The 20,551-nt window shown below is 39.5% G+C and overlaps 1 long non-coding RNA gene across 1 annotated transcript in view; it reads left to right on the top strand.

The window, feature by feature from the left end:
- Nucleotides 1–210: 210 nt before the first annotated feature.
- Nucleotides 211–20,551, top strand: part of LOC148127336 (uncharacterized) — a 32,162-nt gene continuing 11,821 nt past the window's right edge. The window contains exons 1-2 of the long non-coding RNA XR_015741503.1: nucleotides 211–398; nucleotides 6,741–6,864. This is a non-coding gene — a long non-coding RNA (uncharacterized LOC148127336). The remainder of the gene's footprint in view (nucleotides 399–6,740; nucleotides 6,865–20,551) is intronic.

The raw sequence follows: 20,551 nt of genomic DNA, 5'->3' as shown, positions 1-20,551 counted from the left end.
GGAAGTGCTATGCCAAGGCAAGATCCTGCATGGGATTTACTATTGACACTGAAATGGCAGACCCTGGGAAATCCTACAGTGGCTGGGAAGAGCTGGATTAAATGACAGCAATGACGCACTGAACCTAGCAGCCCAAAGACAAACATTCAGATCCACAAAGCAGAGGCAAACCACACTAACAGGACACAAGGTGCAGACTGTGCAGGGAGATAGTGCAACTCCAAGTAGCAGAGTGTAAGAGCCAAAACAAATCCAATGAATGGCACCAACATGTAGCCGGCATTGTATACAGGAACATTTGCACAGTGCATGGGCTAGAGCTTTCCAAGTCCAGATGAAAGGTTCTATAGAAGATCCTGGAGATAACAAAGCTAAGATCTTGTGAGACTTCCAAACAGGTAGGTACTCAGCCAATCAACCAGACATTGTTGGTAGAAGAAAAGGTCCATGTTATGTCCTGAGGACTCAAGGAGTTCTCACTCAGGTCCACTCACTTTATGTGGGCGTTATTCCCCCATTCCCATTGGTTGGCTCTTCCCAGCAGCCAGCTATAAAAGCAGGCTGCGGGGTCCAACCGGTTGCTGATTGCTGCGAGCCAGTTCCAGGCTTGGCAAGCACGGTCAGCCCTTTATTGTAAAATAAAGTATTGTTGCACTCATGCTCTGGTTCAGCCTCTCATTGCTCAAACAAAACACTGGCGACGAGGGTGGGATGGCTACCAGAAGCACCTTGCAACCGCTGAGTCACTAGCCACCGATCCGCAGCCCAGAGAGAGCGATCGGCTGGCGACAAGGGAAACGCTGATCCGCAGCCAGAGAAAGCGGTCTGATTCAAAGTTAGAAGCGTCTGTAGCCGCTTGTTAGCCCCGCTGCAGGGAAAGTGAAGCTCTGCGAGCCGCAGCCGCTCTGTATTTGGCGCGAAATTCAAACGGGTGTCATTTGAATTTCGAGCCAGTAGGAGACACAGCACAGCGCTGTAGGAAGTCACTAGCGCCCACTTTTTGGCGCGAATCAAGACACCTCCAACGGCTAGCAGCCAACGTGGTAACCCAGAGAGAGAAGGAGAGGGTAGCAAAAAAACCTCTCCAGAGCTGATATCACTCACGAGTGCCCGTAGTCCCAGAGAGATTTTTTTCCGCAGGTAGCCCAGCCGTTCCAGCACCATGAGTTCCAACCCAGTATTCCCGGCGTTTAAACCAGACGAAGAGAAGTGGGAGTCGTATAAGAACCGCTTCAATCATTACATCGATGCGGTCGGCTTGGCGGATGCGGGAGAGCATCGGAAAAAATCCTATTTCCTAATCTACTGCGGAGCCACCGTTTACGATACCGCCGCAGCACTTCGTAGCGCCGAGAGAATTGAAAAACGTTCCGTGGTCCGAGTTGCTTGAGATCCTCACTAACCACTACGCTCCCAGGCCTTCACAAATCGCCAGGAGGTTCACGTTCCGTATGAGGAAGCAATCAAGTAAGGAGACCATCAATCAATATATGGCCGCCCTCAGAACAGCAGCCCTGCACTGCGGGTTTGGAACATACTTGGAAGACATGCTCCTCGATCAATTAGTTTGTGGGGTCAAGGATCTCAACCTACAGAGCGCCTGCTAGCAAAAAGACCTCAACCTCGCACAAGCGGTCGAGGAGGCCCTAGCAGCCGAGCTAGCAACGAACTCAGCCACCGAAATTCAGGGCCCAAGTGCCAAGCTAGCATCGTTCCCAGTCCATTCCGAAGAGGTGGAAGCGGAGGAAACCCACAACGATGAAAACGACGTCCACCGCCTCGCCAACGACAGACGGTCGCAGGTAGGGGCCAAACAAGAATACACCGGTCCTCCCAAGCACATCACATTGTGCCTAGCCTGTGGGGATCGCATCAAAGGGCCACCTGCAAGTTTAAAGGAGCCACTTGCAACAACTGCCATAAGAGGGGGCACATCGCGAGAGTCTGCCAAGCCCCCAAAGCGCTGCACACAGACCCCGTCCTCGCACGCGGGACCACAGAGGCAAGTATTAAACTGTCGCACGCACCGCCTTGCCAGGCGTACTTGCCACGCTGTTAGTAAAATTTCTCTCTCCGTTTCCCTAGAAGGTAAACCGTGCCACATGGAGGTTGACACAGGGTCAGCGCTCTCAATAATCTCATGGAACACCCTCAAGAGACTCCACCCCAGCCTATCTACTACCCGGCTTCAGAGATGTCAGTTCGGTCTGAAGGACTACCAGGGGAAGGCCATTCCCGTGATCGGCAGAGGCAAGTTCTTTGTCAGTTTTAGAGCTTTTAAAGGTCACCTACCTCTAGTGGTAGTTAACGGCAATCTACCCACCTTATTGGGGCTCGATTGGTTTCCCCACCTCGGCCTAGGGTTAACAGGAGTCCATGCTGTCTCAACCTCAGACACTGACTCCTTATTCGCTGACTACGCAGATGTGTTCAGCGAGGAGCTGGGGTGTTATAATGGAACCCCCATCTCGTTCACCGTTGACCCCAGGCAGTCCCAATCAGATTAAAACCACGTAGAGTTCCATTTGCTATTCGACCAAAACTAGACGCTGAATTGGATAAACTACTAAAACAAGGGTCATTGAGCCAACAGATTTCGCCAAGTGGGAGACGCCCATCGTCACACCCCTTAAAAAGATGGTAGCCTGAGAATTTGCTCGGACTACAAGACAACAATCAATAAATATTTACAAGTTAGCGCCTACCCTGTGCCCGTCATTCAGCACTTATTGCACACATTCGAGCCGGGCAGTATTTTTGCTAAATTGGACATGTCTCAAGCATATCAGCAGTTCCCTGTTGATAACCAAACAGCGGAACTTCAGACCATCGTCACTCACAGGGGTGCCTTCCGATGCAAGCGTCTCCAATTTGGCGTAAGTGTTGCCCGGGTATTTTTCAATCCCTCATGGAGCGGATTTTACAGGGCCTCCCTGGTGTAGTACCCTACTTCGACGACATCTTGGTCTCAGCCAGGGACAGACCCCAACTCTTCCAGAGAGTGCGAGCAGTGTTAGAGAGGTTCAGACAGCATGGCCTCAAGTTAAAAAAAGAAAAATGCACCATTGCCACTAGACAGGTGGACTTTCTGGGTTATAAAATTGACGCCTCTGGCATTCACCCCTGGAGTCCAAGGTTAGAGCAATCCACGAAGCTCCCACACCAACCTCCAAAACGGAGCTACAAGCTTTCTTAGGGCTGCTGAACTTTTATGCATCCTTCTTGCCCCATAAAGCCTCAGTAGCCGAACCCCTACACAGATTACTAGACAAAAAGTCACCGTGGCACTGGGGGCACAAAGAAGACCAGGCGTTTAACGCCGTCAAATCACTACTTACGTCAGAGGCAGTGCTCATCCAATTCGACCCCAACCTTCCTTTAGTACTGGCAGCAGACGCATCCCCTTTTGGAATTGGGGCGGTCCTTAGTCACAGACTCCCCAATGGCGCCGAGGCCCCCATCGCCTTCTTCTCCAGGACGCTCTCGGCCACGGAGCGAAATTACAGCCAAATAGACAAGGAAAGCCCTAGCAGCTGTTGCAGCCGTGAAAAAGTTTCACGAATTCCTTTTGGCCATTTCTTGAACTGGTCACCGACCATAAGCCCCTCCTGGGCCTACTGGCCGGCGACAAACAGACACCTCAAGTCCTTTCCCCTAGAATGACAAGGTGGACACTTTTCCTAGCGGCCTACTTACAAACTTATTCACCGCCCGGGCAAAACTCTATCCCACGCCGACGCCCTCAGTCGCTGCCCCTTACCCGCTCCGGCTGAAGACCCAGCTCCTGTCAACGCCATTTTTGAAATCACCCAGTTGGACCTGCCCATCACCGCCCTTGACATCGCCGCTAAAACCAAGGCAGACCAAACGCTCGCCCAGGTGCTCGACTGGGTGAGGAGGGGGTGGCCGGGAGGCAACGTTGATAACAAATTCGCACCCTTTAAGACTCGCATGCAGGAGCTGTCCAGTTTGCAGGGTTGTCTACTGTGGGGCACTCGAGTGGTCATTCCGACCTCGCTGCGTACCCGAGTCCTGGAGGCGTTGCACGAGGACACCCGGCATTGTGAGAATGAAGGCATTAGCACGCAGCTACGTGTGGTGGCCGGGTCTAGACGAGGACATTGTCAATTGGGTAAGTTCCTGCAGCATTTGCCAGGAATCCCGTCCTGCTCCCCCATCGCCACCCCTACCAGATGGGAGAGCGCCAACGCCCTGGTCTAGAATCCATATCGATCTGGCAGGCCCGTGCATGGAAAGATGTTCCTAGTGGTCGTGGACGCTTATTCCAAATGGATAGACGTGGCACAGCTATCCACGACCACCACACTAGCAATCACCAACGTTTTAACGCGCCTGTTCGTTACACATGGACTACCCGACTCCATTGTCTCCGATAATGGCCCACAGTTCGCATCAGTAGAATTCAGCCGTTTTGCTGCCAACCTGGGCATTCGCCACATTTTCACAGCCCCATTTCACCCTGCCAGTAATGGGTTGGCTGAAAGGGCCGTCAGGACCACCAAAGAGACCCTCGCTAGGTTTGGCAGGGATGACTGGCACCACAAACTCGCACGGTTCCTGATGAGCCAGCACTCAACCCCCTGTGCAGTCACCAATAAGTCCCCAGCGGAACTTCTGATGGGCCGGCGCCTGAGGACTGTATTGGACAGATTGCACCCACAATACTGCCCTGACTCTCCCCTCGCTTCTACGTCAGGGGTTAGACATTTTTTGTTACAGGAACCAATATTCGCAAGGAATTTCGCTGGGGACCCACTTTGGATTCCAGGCGAGGTCATCGCCATCACCGGGCCGAGATCGTATAGAGTCAGGCTGGAGGATGGTCGCGTCTGGAGGAGACATATAGACCAGCTTAGAAGGCGCCTCAGCACCCTTGCCAACAAGAATCCAGAGTCTCCAGTCGAAGGGGAACCGCCTCATCCGCCGCCCAGCCACATCGTACCCAGCGACCAGTCTGCACCAGCGGTCGTTCCGGTCAGCCCAAACTCGGACAACAGCGCCCAGAGAGTTGACCAGCCTGACCCAACCCACGAGAGCTCGACCCCAGTAACCAACCCGGTGGTTCCCGAGGATGCCCAGTCCAGAGAGAGTGTTGGCGACACTATGCCGGCTCAACCATCACAGACTGGTACCGAACTGACAGACAATGTTCCCGAGTTGCGCCGTTCCGGGCGCCAACACAAACCCCCCGTCTACCTCAAGGACTATGCATGTTCGCATCTGGGGGGGAAGGGGTGTTATGTCCTGAGGACTCAAGGAGTTCTCACTCAGGTCCACTCACTTTACGTGGGCGTTATTCCCCCATTCCCATTGGTTGGCTCTTCCCAGCAGCCAGCTATAAAAGCAGGCTGCGGGGTCCAACCGGTTGCTGATTGCTGCGAGCCAGTTCCAGGCTTGGCAAGCACGGTCAGCCCTTTATTGTAAAATAAAGTATTGTTGCACTCATGCTCTGGTTCAGCCTCTCATTGCTCAAACAAAACAGTCCAGAAAACAGCAGTGGTGCTAGATGTAGCAATGCTAAGTGACAGCAACATCAGGAAGAAGGAGTTGGAGAAGTTGGAGAGTATTGGAGCTTGAAGGAGGAAATAGAGTAAAAAGTAAAGGCCAAAGTCATTCCATCAGAAGATACTATGCAGAACCTTCAGACTCCATGGTTTCTAGTAGAGGACTTTAGATTAAGGAAGGAGGCATAAACCACTCCTAAAGGTAAGCAGGAATTTTTATACATAAAAATGCATACACACTCATATATGTACATGGATTTTTTTTAAAAAAAAATTACAGATCAGATCTTAATTTTGATAGAGGAAAAGATGGTTTAAGTTTGAAGAAAGAAAAATTAGAAAAAGACTCCATAATAGAAAAAGCAAATGACAATTTGTTTTATATTTGTCTGTCCCCCGCCCAGTCAGTTATCTTATAATGCTGGGGACACAGTACAGCTACTGATGATATTTAAAAGACTAAAGACTAAAATCTCTTCAGGAAACAAAACCCAAATTGCTTGGCTATATTCTCTCTCCCTCTCTCTCTCTTTCTCTCTCTCTCTCTCTCTCTCTCCCTCCCTCCCTCCGTCCCCTTCCCTCTCTCTTCTCCCTCTCCTCCCCTCCCCCTCCCCTTCCCCCTCCCCCTCTCTCCCTCCCTTTCTCTCTCCACACACACACAAAAACATATATGTTTGTGTATATTTGTGTATATACACATACACACAAAATGAGCGCTTTATCTATTTACACACTATCCAAAATGGCTTTTCCAGCCATGCTTGCTCAAAATTCAATCATTTCCAAAAGACTTAAGTCTGAAATGAGCGGACAGGCCTTGCCAGCAAAAGGGACACCGGAAGGGGAATAAATATAGTCTTTATTTGTACTGCCATCTGCTACACATTTCAACACACGCTAATTTCTTCTCACATTTCAAGATATTTGTTCTTTATTGTAAATGTCATAAGCAGCAACTGAAGAGGGAGGGGGAAGACGAACATTTTGTAATTCCTGAAAGGTTAATTGCACTATTTATAGATCTGGCAGGAGAGAAAAAACTCCGTCAGCCTGACCCAATGGGGGTCAACATAGTAATAGCAACCTAAATGGAGCTCTGACCACTCATGAATTACTGTCTGATACGGAGAACACTGACAGTTCAATCACAGCACTGTTTCAATAGAGAACTCTATATATTTAAAGCGCTGATACTGTTTTCCCTCTAAATGACAGTCTTGACAGATGGGCCGAAAGCACTGCAGACGTTTGAACAAGGAAATAGAGAGGGAGCCTGCTGGAACCACGGCTTCATGCAGCCATCCGCGAATGATGAATAGAGTGTGATTGTGTCTGACAGGTAGTAATATAACTATTCATTCACCACAGAACACCTGGAGCACACTATATTAAATGGTACAAGATGGAGAGATTCTGTGACAGGAATAGGAAGTGTGAGTCCCACGCTGACTCTAGGTACCACAATACAAAGGGTCAGAGGGTAAGTCACAGAAGCTGCCTCAGCAAAGACTGTAATTAAATTATTTGCTCACTAAAGTGTTTCTAATGCTTCAAGACCATGTTGCTAGGATCCTTATTTCTGCAGGTCTACCCAACTGGTTGGAAAAAAAAAAAAACCTCAGGCCTTTTGGGGCAAGGGTGAAGAAGAAAATATGTTCCTAAAGTTTTTTTTTTTTTTAAACAAGGGATATTAGAGTCTACTTTTACTTCATTTTCCTTCTAATATCTTATCCCTGGAATAGCTTCTGCTTTTTTGTTGATAATTGGAAGATTTAATTTTCATACTTAGAGATTGTTGGATTGAAGGTTTAATTACTGTATAGTGTTATAGATTACTAACCACCTTTTGTTTTAGGTATTTGTGTTCAGTTCAGTTATAATTCCATTTAGACAATGTTCTCTGCAAAGAGGAATCAACACTTTAAATCTAGCAGAGTCTCTATAGTTTTACACAAATCAGGTTCATTAAAATTGATTTGCAAGTACTTTGCATACCATTGCATTTAACAGGTTGTGGTGGAAACCAATTGTTGTACTAAACACAGAATGAATAACAGGATGTATTAGCGAGTGCTCTTAGCTAGGGATTGACTCAATAAATTCAGTTTACCAAACCAGTAAATTTCTTGCTAGTTTTATTGTTAGGACATTGTAAATGATTTGAAAGGACATCAGCCAAATTACCTGACACAAGGGAATCCTTTCTTGGAATATTGATGGTGTCACATTTTTCTACTATCTGGTAGCCTTTTCATTAGATCAGTAGTATAAAATGCATGTTTTGAGTAAGAAATCCCATGAAATTAAATAAAGATGAAAAAGTTGTGAGTAAAAAAAACAGCTTTTATTTGTCATGTATTTAGTTTCATCTTTATTTTTTGTTTAATATAATAGTAACACTGGAATAAATAATGGCATTTCACATAAATAATGGGAATGCATTGCAAGAATGAAAACAGTTGTATATCTTCATGTTCCTACAACATTTACAGTGCTATAAAACTGAGCTGATTTATTTCTAGTTCACCTTTCATGAAGTTGAAATATTAAAGTTTAGGAGTGGCTGCAGCAGAGGCAATTGAAAAATTCAAGATAGTGGATGCAAAACATGTAAAAAAAGACAAAGCTTTGATCACTCAGTCATGATTGCCATCTTATGTGATATATCCTCCAGCCCCATATCTGTGGCAATGATATGCTTTTCTTACTTCAACTCCTGACCTGCAAAGTGTTCCCTCTCTTCCCCTTTTCTTTTTGCATAGAATGGGGGTGTAGGAATTTTTGTTCATGCAGATTGTGTCACATTTTGACCACCTAGTGATTTGCTCATCTTATTATAAGTGTCAACTAAAAAGATACTCCTTTGGTCTTTTTAGCTGCCGGAAAAAGGGAGTTGGGGAAAATAGTGCATTCCTTAACTACCTAAATAATCACCCTGGCAGCCCAAAGTTGTCAGAGTGCAAGAAAATTATTGGAGAGTGTGATTGATGACTCTTGGGGGTGGATGTGTCCCATTGGAGAATACACATCCAGGGACGGGGGGAAGACCAGGGTCAAGGGGGAAATGAATGATGTATTTTAGTATCGGCTGCATCCAGCCAACACCAACATGTCCACTTCTGATAAATCAATTTTCTTTTCTCTGAGAGGAGGCTACAGACTTATAATTTGAATGGGGGTGGATTTGTTGGAGTCCTGACAATAAGCATTCCAGGTTGGTAAATGTGAAGACAATCATAGATTGCCTTGACATTTATTCTGAACTGTGGGAAATGAACACTGTGGCAATATGGATACCTCTTGTCATTAACTGTTCTCATTTTATGTGTGGCTGAATGTAACATCTTGCTTGTATATGATTTCCATCAGTGGTGCTATTCTACTGGTTCAGCCCAGTTCTGGCATACTGGTAGTGCCGAAGATTAGCTGAGACTGAACCAATTCTCTCTGATGAGCTGCTTCATAGTGTATTGTGCCTTTTCCCTTTGTTGTTTCTAAAGTGTGAACTTGCCTTGTTGTTTTACTATGTGTTATCTCAAGTCTTGTCTGGCTGTTCAGACAAGGCAGAGACTTGAGGCAATACAAATTGCCTTGATGAGAAGAATTGTTGCCATTTCAGTGCAAGAAACTGTGCTCCTCCAGGGGTGGGATTCTACCAGTTTGCACCTATTCTCTAGAACCGGTTGTTAACATTCTAAGCAGTTTGGAGAACTGGTTGTTAGAAGAAATTACTGTCCTAATCCTGTAAGGAAGACAGGAAGGAAGCATTCTGGTGTTGCTTACAGAAACTGCCTCTCCATTAACCCTTATTACATTCTTGGCATTATTGGTTCTCATGAACTTCTCTGGAGTTTTTTCCCCTCCTTTGCTGGTACTTTGCTTGTGTGGAGTGACCATTCAAAGTTACAATGGCACTGAAAAATGTGATTTATGACCATTTTTCACACTTACAACTGTTGCAGCATCCCCACAGTCATGAGAGGCAAGGTGAGGATATGCGGGCCTTGATGTGAGTGATATTGAGTTGGCTACACCCAGCCAATAACATGACCACCAAGCCACATCCACCAACTGAGCCATGCCCATAGAACCAGTTGTTCAAAAATTTGAATCCCACCCCTGTGCTCCTCTATGGTGTGATGCATACTAATTGAGGTGAAGAGCACTGCATTCATCTAGAAAGGTTATTAACATTTTTGTTGGATTTTAAAATGCTTGTTCTTCTGGCTTAATCAGGTGTAATCCCTGGGGAGGTGCAAAAACTCACATGGAAAAGGACATTTTTCACTAGCCCATGAATATACTCCTAAACTAAATCGATCAACCATTATCTGTCTGTCTGTCTTCTATCTGTCTATCTATTATCTATTTACAGTATTTATCATATATCTTTTATCATTCTAAATTCCCTGAAGAAGTTGTATAGGATAAGAAAGTATAGGATAATTATAGTTTCCATTGAAAGTTTTAATTTTGTATATATTTTTTATTCTAAGAGAACAATGTTGAGAAAATAACATTCACTTACCTTTAATATCTTCAAATGCTTTCCTGATTTTCTTACCATAAGCCCTTTATAGAATAGTCTGCACAATCTTTTGCTGGCCACTTAATAAACTGAGAGTGATTAAAGACCACAGTGGGCAGTTCAGGGACAAGGTATCATGACAGTATCACATAAAGGGTCAGAGCCAAAAGGATAACATTCTCCTGTCTAAAATAAAATGAGATTTGAGATTAGCTTAATTTTAGAATATGAATTATCATTTTGCCCATTCCCTGCCTAAAAAAGGATACCATATTTAATTTTTGGCACTCATGGCTGAAAGGGAACTGCTTTACATCCTCATTATCCTCATCATTCTCAGATGCAGGTTACCTAGTCCAGTTTAGAGTCTACCTTTGCTCACTTACATGACTATTACATTGATGAGTTTATATGCAACAGACTAATCTAGTGACATTTGCTGATTCTCTCAGATCAGCTGCCTGCATCAACTATGGGAACTACCTCAGACTTCCATAAGGAATATCAGTGAGGGATGCAGAGACTAACACTAGTGTTTGCCAGCAATTTCTTACATGAAAGCAAGTGGGGAAAAGGGAGGAAGTGCTTTTATCTATTTTGGAGCAATTATTGTGTTTTTTTTTTAAAAAAATCACTTCTGATCCATTCAGAATAATCTCATTCAGAGATAAATACCATGGGAACTAGATATTTATCAGGGACGAGAACTGGATTATTTTATTGACAATCTTCCTGAGCCATTTTGAGTACTGTTTTCTCAGGCACCTTTACAAAATAATTATGTAGATAATGGCTTTTAAATGCAGTTAGTGTCTCAACTCTGGCATGACTGAAAATCCTGGTGAAATGAAATGCTTCTGGTTGGTTTTTCCATGGGAGGATGTACATTTGACTTTCTTCTGAAATTAGTTTTGCCTGTTGCTGACTGTCAATTGCCACCTTAGTGCTCCCTTAAAATCCTCCTTACAGAATAGAATTGCAGGGCAATTTTCTCTTTTCATCTGTCTTTTCTTTTTCTGCCACCCTTTTTATTTTCTGCACTAATTTGCTCTTAAGAAGAAGATTAAAAAGACTTTATGCTGGTGAAGATTGTCAGGTAGAAAACTTGAAATTTTAAAGTGTCCCCTTTAAATAAAAACACAGGCAGGAGAGTTTGATTCATCCTTTCATAGCACAAGAAAAATATGGAATCAGAATATCAAGATACAGAAGGTTAGCAGTCTAGTTTTAATTGTGGTTAAATTCACTATGATGCCAAAAATCATTTCCCAATTCCCTGAAAGTTTTTCATTCTCAAAATAGAAGCATTTGGCTTTTGTTTCTTGATCACAGAATGCCTTTGGATTTCTTCCATATTTTGTTTGGCAATGATTAGTACTCACTTTGCTCTTGTTAAATGAAATAAGGTGCTGTGTATACATTCCTGGTGATGGATCTTTTCATCATTCCTTGGTTACCTCTGATTTTAAAAGGTCCCAATTTTTTTCACATCAAACTAAATGTCAATAGTTAAAAGTGTAAAAAGGATTTTATCACACAGCATTAACATTTGTCCAAAAGTGCTTTCTCTAAAAGGTTTTTAGGGTTCTTTGATTTTATTCATTTTACTTGATAATAGTGTATCGATTAAGTACCAACTGACTTTAGTGTACCTGTCATCCTCATATATTAAAATTCTTGACTTATCACATTTTTAAACAGAGTTTAGGTTTCAGTCAGTATGTTTCTGAAATACATTAATCTTTCAAAATGGCTACACTTTGCTTAGATAAGGGGGAAAAAAACCTTAATATTTGAAAAAAAATGTAAACAGTGGCAATCATAATGTAAATATGAAGAAGGAATAGTAGGTAGCAATCACTATTTTAGAAAATATGATTATTCATTAGGTATACCTGAACCTCTGGGCAATTTACAGTTGAATTACTATTATGAAGCATTATAAAATGGACTGGTATATTAAGTACAGACCAAGTACAAGGCTGAGACAAGGTTATTTAGCCTCAAGCCAGTTTGAAAGTTATTTCAATACCAAGTGGACCTTTTCCCCAGATGCTTCTACATATTATGGAAGTTGCCTTGATTATGGTTCTGCTGTCTTTTATATTTTAACTGTTGCTTTGACTGCTTTTGTCTTTTCTACATGCATTCATTTATAATTTAACTCTAAGAAACCATGGGGAGCTTTCCCCCCCACAAAAATTGCTGTAGAAATCATTAGAAGTATCTATGTCTTTAAATAAGAGAAATGGAAAAAAAAACTATTTGCAGCTGATACAGTTGGAGAATTTAAGAAGCAGCCATTTCTTGTGCTTTTAACATTCTTTGCTTTCTTGAAAATTTGAATACAATTACAATGAAGATATTGAAAATTTAAATGGTAGTAATCTTTAGAATGACAAAGCAAAAATTCATTTTCCAACTACATGCAATACTAATATGTGGCAGAAGCAACTTTTTATCCATGACAAGACAGAAAAGTTCAAAATCCTAGAGCACCCATTAAGCAACCTGCCCAGAGCATCAAAGAAAAGTGTCCACTGGGTAGTTGTGATGACCTTGAAAGGATTCTAAGAAACACAGCAAACACACATTTTGTTTAATCTTATTTAAGAGATGAGGAATGCAGGTTGTTTCCAGCTTGATCTTTCTGTATCTGAAGCCAGATTCTCTTCTGAAATCTGGGATAAATATTCCCATACAAAAGAAATGATCATGCAGGGATCATACACATTGTGAAGAATAAATAATATCATGCTAATATATGGCATTTTATCATTAAAGTATTGATTATTTACCTTTGCTTTCTCTATAAAATACCTCAAGGCAGCTAAATTCTGTTTATAAATAGTTTATAATAGAAAAAAGTACAGGGCTTGTTTAAGTTCATATGAAAAAAAAACCCCTATCCTTGGGATATACTTGGATATATTCTATATCCCAATCACCAAACCTTAGTTTTGTAGGAGTTGCAATTTTACTGTTATAGATCCCTGTAATTAGTAGAGACATGTAGTTTAGGTAATTCTAACTGCACACCTTGCTCCTAATAATAGGTTCCCAAATAATTGCTAACTGTAAAATCTCCTTTGGGCTGAGCCAAATTCCTGGGACTTCATGGGGGCAACTATGCAATTTTCTTGACAACAGTAGGAGTGATTTGTAATTGTCTTTTGCATTTTGCCTGGTTGCTTTTTTTTCAATTTCCTAATCCAGCCAAAAATCCTCTATTTTCTGGGTGTTTTATCAGGCCCAACTTTGCTCAGGTGAAAAACCTAGAGAGATGCCATCTGTTCTCAAGTCCCTACATGAGAAAATATCCTACTTTAGAATAAAATGTTGCTTAGACTCCTAGGCGAGCATGTGAAGATTGAAGAAAGTTTGTATTTTTGAAAAAAGATAATGTTTTCCATTGTAGATTATAGCTATTTGTCTACCTTTTTCAGACCATAGCCCTTTACTGTGTTCTTGATATATTTACTTGTGTTTCTAATGATGCTATAATGAAATGATCATTATATGTAATCCCTGGTCAGAGAATCAGCCTATCCACTTTGCAAATGAAGAATTTTTATCCTTTTCCAGTAAAGCAAGCACACTGCCTAGCCAGTAACTTGTATTCTATATTTACCCGCATGGACAGCTAATAAGAGCCTGTTCCAACAATCCATAATCGGCTCATTAGCATTCTGCTCATGCAAGGAAGTGTGAGTACAATTTTCAATGGCCTAATGTGACAGGTAATCATAAATTAGTATTTGCTTTAAAACAACACCGGATTACACAGCCTGAATACTTAAGCAGAATGACTCAGTGAGGAAAGCAGCTCAGTAATGAAGTGGAAGCTCATTAAACAGATGCTGTCTCCTTCAGCAAACTACACACAAGCAGCAAACAAAAACCAAATGGAAATGTTTCAGCAAAACATTACAGTCAACCAGAACAAGTTCAGGTTCATTTGTTGTGTCATTATCTACAAGAATTAGTCACAGTAATAATTAAATAGTTGCTTGCTAATTTATCATTTTACATTTGCTAATAAGTTTGCATAATGTGTATAGTTTTCCCCAACCTCCCAACATTGCTTGGATTGTATTAACACCATTATTTTAAATATTTTTTGTGATTCCTTGGAAACACTAGGCTATTGCAAGACTTTTCAAAACTGTCCAGCATTTGGCCAGCAACTGTAATTTCTTTCCTATTTTAAAACACGTTTTATCTGATTTGCCTTTAGATCTCTGCATGGTTACTAACAGCTGTGAAATTAAACTAAAAGGCTTTGGAACATGTTATTTATCCACATGCTGGAGAATTCAGATAAAAATGATATGTCATTAAGAGGCTTCTTTAATGAAGACATTACCAATAAGTTGCATTTATTTACATCCATTTGCCTTTTTTAAAAACTACTAATGCAAATAGTATGAACAGTTGCACAATGCAACCTAATCTTAAAGCAAGATTAAAAAATAAATAATGAATGTATTTTTATCATTATTATTTAGATTTTTATAGCTTCTTCACTCCAAAAAAAATCTGTAGCCAACTGAACAAAAATTCTCTAACTGAATAATTAACCATTAAAAATAAGCAAATAAAAGAAAAAATTAAGATCTAAAATAAAAAAAGGTTTATGTTGATCCACAAAGAGGATTTTCATATATTAAAGACCATTAAAAAAACTTATTTTAAGTCCAACGCATCCTTTTCTACTGAAGATTATCTGTATAAACATGCATATGATTCTTTGCTCAGATATTCTGTAGATTGTCTGAGCAGAATTTAGTGGAGATGGTAATGGAATTATTCAAGCAGAGATCAATATTTACATGTTAAACAATTAGGCTGTTTTTCAAAGCAAAGACAGAACCTTGCACTGAACTTAGAAATATACAGGAACAAGGAGTCAATGCAGTCATGACAGGACAAAAGGAATGTGTCCTCGCTTTCCTTTCTTCAGCTAGGTTATAGGCAATAGCCACACCATCAGAAGCTTTCAAAGCAGCCTTCTTAGAGACTCATGGAAACACTTGGAATTTTACACATTACCCCAAACCTAATTATAAATGCAGTGGGCATTTATTATATGAAAAAAAGCTTGAAAATAATCCTTTTGTTTCATTGGAATGCTTTTGTTTCTTTCCTATGTGTTTTGTCTCAATAGAAAAAAAAGCAAAGGAGCAAGTGCACAAGGTACTACTTCTTTTGAGATGTCTACTTGTACATAGCTGAATATATAATCTAATTATTGGCTACCCATGTTGGTTTAAACTGTCATTGTTCTTGTGGTTTTGTACCTCCATGTTAATCAGTAATATTTGGGTTCATAAATCAGTATGAAAAAGGGAATGATTTACATGTGTTTACTATTTTGCCTTCTTGAAGTAAGGACAAAGACAACAGAACTGGCAGCTAAGAAAACATTTCCCTATATTGGGAAGGGATCAGATTGTTTTGATAATGACAAAAAACATGGTGCAAAATGCCTTTAAGACAGCTGTCAAAGATCAGGGTTGAACCTTTCTAGAAGGAAGAAAGGAGGGAAAGAAGGAAGGAGAGAGGGAGGACACAGAGGAAGGAGGGAAGGAAGGAAAGAAGGAAGGAACAGAATTATATATAATCAGAATCCAATGATTTTTCTCATTTTGTAACAGATTTATTTGAAAGTCAGTAGTAATCAGTAGTAAATCAATAGTCAAGAAATGTTATTGAATGCCCATTAGAAATTGTATGAATAATTCAGTGCTTTCCTCTTGACGTTTTATTATGGTTGCAGTATGATACTTTTACAACTGAAATTTTTACTCTCCCTTGTTATTAAAATTCTTTTTGAATATTACACTAGAAGTTTGGAATTTCTTGATTCCAAGTTCTGAATTTATAAACATATTATTACCAGGTATCATATTGTTCTCAATTTCTTTGTCTTCTACTGTCTCTTGATATTTCTACATCAATTATCTATATATTTTTTTCTTTTCAACCACACTTACATCTGGTGTATTATGAGTCAAGATTTTATCAGTTTGTATTCAGGAATTATTATTACAATCTTTATTAGAGATTTTTTTTCAATACAGCTATCTCTGATTGATTCATAGCGCAATAACATCCTCCTGATGCTTTTGCTATAGTATATTCCTTCATAACTTTATTCTTATTGAGAATTGGACTTTTGGAAGGAGTGGGATGGAGAATTGGAAGGAGTTATGTCTCTTTTAGTCTACTGGATTACACCAGTCTTACTGGTGGCAGTGTCTTCAAACTGCAGGTCCAGTTTTCCAAAAGTTTATGTATCATATTTCACTCTCCCATTTCCTTTAATAGGGAAATGTTGTGGTTGTCCTCCATTTATTCTTTTTGATGTTAATATTAGTCATATTAAATATGGAGTTTTATTACAACTATTTGTTGAAAGAAGTGTATATACTTCTGCATATGTATTAATGACTCCTCAAAAGAAACTTGAAATTTCCATTTTTAGTGCTGTACTTATGATTTTTGATAGTTGATAGTGTGTTAAGTGTTCTATTTTCTTCCTCAGGATTACTTTTCAAGGTTTTCTACTTTGCTTCAGACTTTAGCTTCTATCCAGGTCCTAGGTGACAGGTTATTGGAATTATAACAGCAAATATATGGACATTAATAAGTAATATTGTTTTTTTACAACACAAGTTTTGTGGTAGCAATGACATGGCCTCTTTTTTTGTTTTTAATCATTTGCTAAAATACTGGCATGAGGTAAATCACCTAGAGTCAACAAATTGAACAAACATAAAACTCTGTGGAATGAATAAATGAATGAGTGAATGTAGATACCTAAACAGAGTGTCACTTTAGTTAAAGGCAAATGTAATATACATTTTAAGCATCCATTCAGTACTATCTATGCCTGAGGGTATATATTTTATTAGACACATAACAATAAAGAATGGTTTTAATTAAACAAAAAATGTCACATATCATATGCAATCTTTCTAAGACAAACATTTAGCAGCTTAATCTAAGCTTCACACACCAGTGCTTAACAACTGTGTAGGCTTAAAATTTAGATGAGGCCTTTCTGTTGCTATGAGCACAACATTCTTTGCCTTCATTTCATGTCAATGTACATCATCTTCAAGGCTATAGTCTTTCTTTTTTAAAGTTCTTGACCTTTTGGCTCCCTGCTTCACACTAATGATTACTGCCTTCATTAAGCGCAAAAAAATCTACCATCAGCTTCCTTTCACCTGCTTCCCGACTCCTTCCTTTAAAATTTGTAGCTCTTTATGTCTGGCACAGCAACTTTTTTGTACTTATCAGGCAATTTGCTTGTCCAAATACAAATCCTTGCCAAGGTGTCTAAAACTATACACACTTTCTTGTCTCACAACGGCTGCAGTAAGAACAGTTGCATTCTTTATAAATATAAATATTACTGAATATATATCACCTGTATCTCTGGCACTGATTATTGAATATATTTAAAAGAAGTATAATCAGGTATCTGTACCCATTCTCTCAAAAAAAAGGTGTGCTAAGAAATTCAAGAAAAAAAGGAAATTGGATTGAAAATACAAAAGACACCTGGCCTTATACTTAAACTTTTTAAACTTAAGCTTTCTTTTGCCTCTCCCACTTTTCAACTGTTTACCTATATCCTCTTTGATCAGGTGTTTATGAGGCAGCTCTAATGAATTAGATATACATATATACATTCAATTAATCCTCTGGTTCTCAGTAAGAAATGGAAACAAGAACTACCTCTCCTTGTAAATCCACGACACAGCAGCTTCTGGTCATTACATGGACAGCAAATATCTAGGAGTGGTTTAAGCCTGCAAAATCCAATTTATACAGGCTCAAATTATGTAGTTGATGTTACTGCAAGGTTTGAGATTTCTCGCTTTGGACTGTATGCTTATAAATCTTATTCAAATATTAGATTTCCACATCAATTGCCAGAATGTTAGAGGTAGTATATTTTTGCTCTAAGATTATCAAAAGTAGTGTAACCCCTACTCTACCATGAGGAAGAGTCTCTTTGAGTATGTTTTAAAATACTAAAGCAATAATATATATTAGCAATCACTTCCAGGGATAGTATCTACCTGTTAAGTAAACTTTAAACTATTTTAATTTTTAATACAAAGTATCACATATCTTTTAAAAATACTCTGTCTTTGGCAGTAGTTGCTTATTGCCGAAAATATGGAAAGTATGAATTATTATTAAGTAAATCATCTTTGCAAACCTCACATAATTTTTTCTTTGAAGGATATGATGAGTATACATGTGAGCACAGCTTTATAGAGGGTAGAGGGTAGAAGTAAATTTGCCATTAGTAGGAAAAGTTCCATTTTCTTTTATTATCCTTATCAAATGCAAAAACTAGGATTCAGACAGAAAAGTTTAATGAGCAAAATGTCAGAAGGTGAATCCAGGAAGTTATTTTAAAAGAAAGAGTTAGCATTTACTGACTTTTGGTAGAAGCTGGTATAAATTTCTCATAGACAAATGGAATCAAGGGAAAAAGAGAGTTTTTCTTTGTACACACACACACACTCACACAAAATTGCTGTATATTTAAATTAATTTAAATGCATTTTTAAATGAAAGTTAATCAACAATGGGAGTAATGTGGGAATGATACGTCAGCTATGTAGTTATGAACATTGATGAAAAGATCTTAACTGGCAAAACCATACAATGCAATACACAGTTAGCTAAGGGTAACGATATTATAATGTGTTAGCCTGTTTAATAACACATTCTCTCTTATGTGGTGCATTGTGCTCCTTTATTTTGGTTGCATTATTCTTTGAATTTCTGTTCTGGTTTCTTGAGCCAGGTGACATTTTATACATATTCACACACATGCTATATATTGCACTTTTACTCTCAAACTAAACTGAACATTAATTATCTGCATTTCACTTATTTCTTATATTCTTCTGCATGGTAGAATTTATAGAGAAAATAAAGAGAAGGATTTTAATTCTTTCCCTTCTACCATTAGACAGTAATATTTCTTTCTGGTTGACTTCATGGAAAAAACATGAGGGTGGTTTTCCATAGTCTTTTTCTGGAATTTGTTATATTTCCAAGTTTAGAGTACAGCTTCCATTCAAATGTTAAATGTTACATATAATTGTAGAGTGTCAGATTCTAAGACTCAGGAATTAAAAAAAAAATAACTAAAAGGCATTTTATTTTTATATCTACTTACAATGTACTTTTATCCTTAGTAATTCTTTATGCATATTGTATTACTGGAATTTTTATATTTGTCCTCTAATGGAATTACAGTATATTCTGGTAAATTAGGAGTGACTTCAAGATTTAAGCATGAACAGAAAAGCCAAAGATACCAAAGATGTAATCTGCAGAAAGATAACATCAGTTGCTTCCTCTGACATTTACTTCAATGCCTGCCCTTTTCTGCCTTCAAAAGAAAAAGGAAATAAAAACTGTGGAATAAATATTATCTAGTTCTTCTTTATGATCCTGCTGAACTTTACAGATGAAGTCACAATTAAAGAATGATAAGCTACATCTTAGGTTTGTACTCATAAAAGGGTGTGATGATTTAGGAATGACATTTATGTCATAGGATTCCATGTTGGAAATCCAGTAAAGCCTGACAATTTAATAATAACAACAAAAAAGTTTATGCTAGGAATAAATTAAACTCACTGTACGACGGTAAAATGCTCTTTCTTGATGAAATGAAGTTTTTTAAAAAATATTTTTGCTAGATGTTCTGAATGTAAGTTAGTATTTATTATGATTAATCCATTATGCAACACTTGACTTGCAGACACTAAAAATTCTTACCTTAGAAAAGGATCCCAAATGCCGTATGTCAATTTTGCTTATCTTATGTTGGAATGCATATTACAGAACCTGAAATCTGAACCAACATGAAGGTAAAGGAAGATAGAATAGAATACTTCATTGCCCAAGTGTGATTGGACATACAAGGAATTTGTCTTGGTGTAAATACTCTCAGTATACATAAAGGAAACATTAGTTAATAATCAAGAATCATAACGTACAACACTTAATGATAGTCATAGGGTAAAATCAACAATCAAACTATACTAGGAAACAGTCAATATAAATTGTAAGGTTACAAGCGACAAAGTTAAAGTTCTACAATCACAAGTGGGAGGGGATGGGTGATAAGGAGGGATAAGAAGATTAACAGTAATAGTAGTGCACACTTTGTAAATAGTTGGACAGTGTGAGGGAATTATTTGTTTAGCAGAGTGATGGATTTCAGGAAAAAAGTGTTCTTGTGTCTAGTTGTTCTGGTGTGCAGTGCTCTATAGCATCGTTTAGAGGGAAGGAGTTGAAACAGTTTATGTCCGGGATGTGAGGGGTCTGTAAATATTTTCACAGCCCTCTTTTTGACTCGTGCAGTATACAGGTCCTCGATTGAAGGCAGGTGGGTAGTAATTGTTTTTTCTGCAGTCTAATTATCCTCTGAAATCTGTGTCTATCCTGTTGG

This window comes from Pseudonaja textilis, chromosome 2 (genome assembly GCF_049901715.1).
Source record: "Pseudonaja textilis isolate UNSWEBS1 chromosome 2, rPseTex1.2, whole genome shotgun sequence".
NCBI lineage: Eukaryota > Metazoa > Chordata > Lepidosauria > Squamata > Elapidae > Pseudonaja > Pseudonaja textilis.
This window is presented reverse-complemented; position numbering and strand designations above follow the sequence as displayed.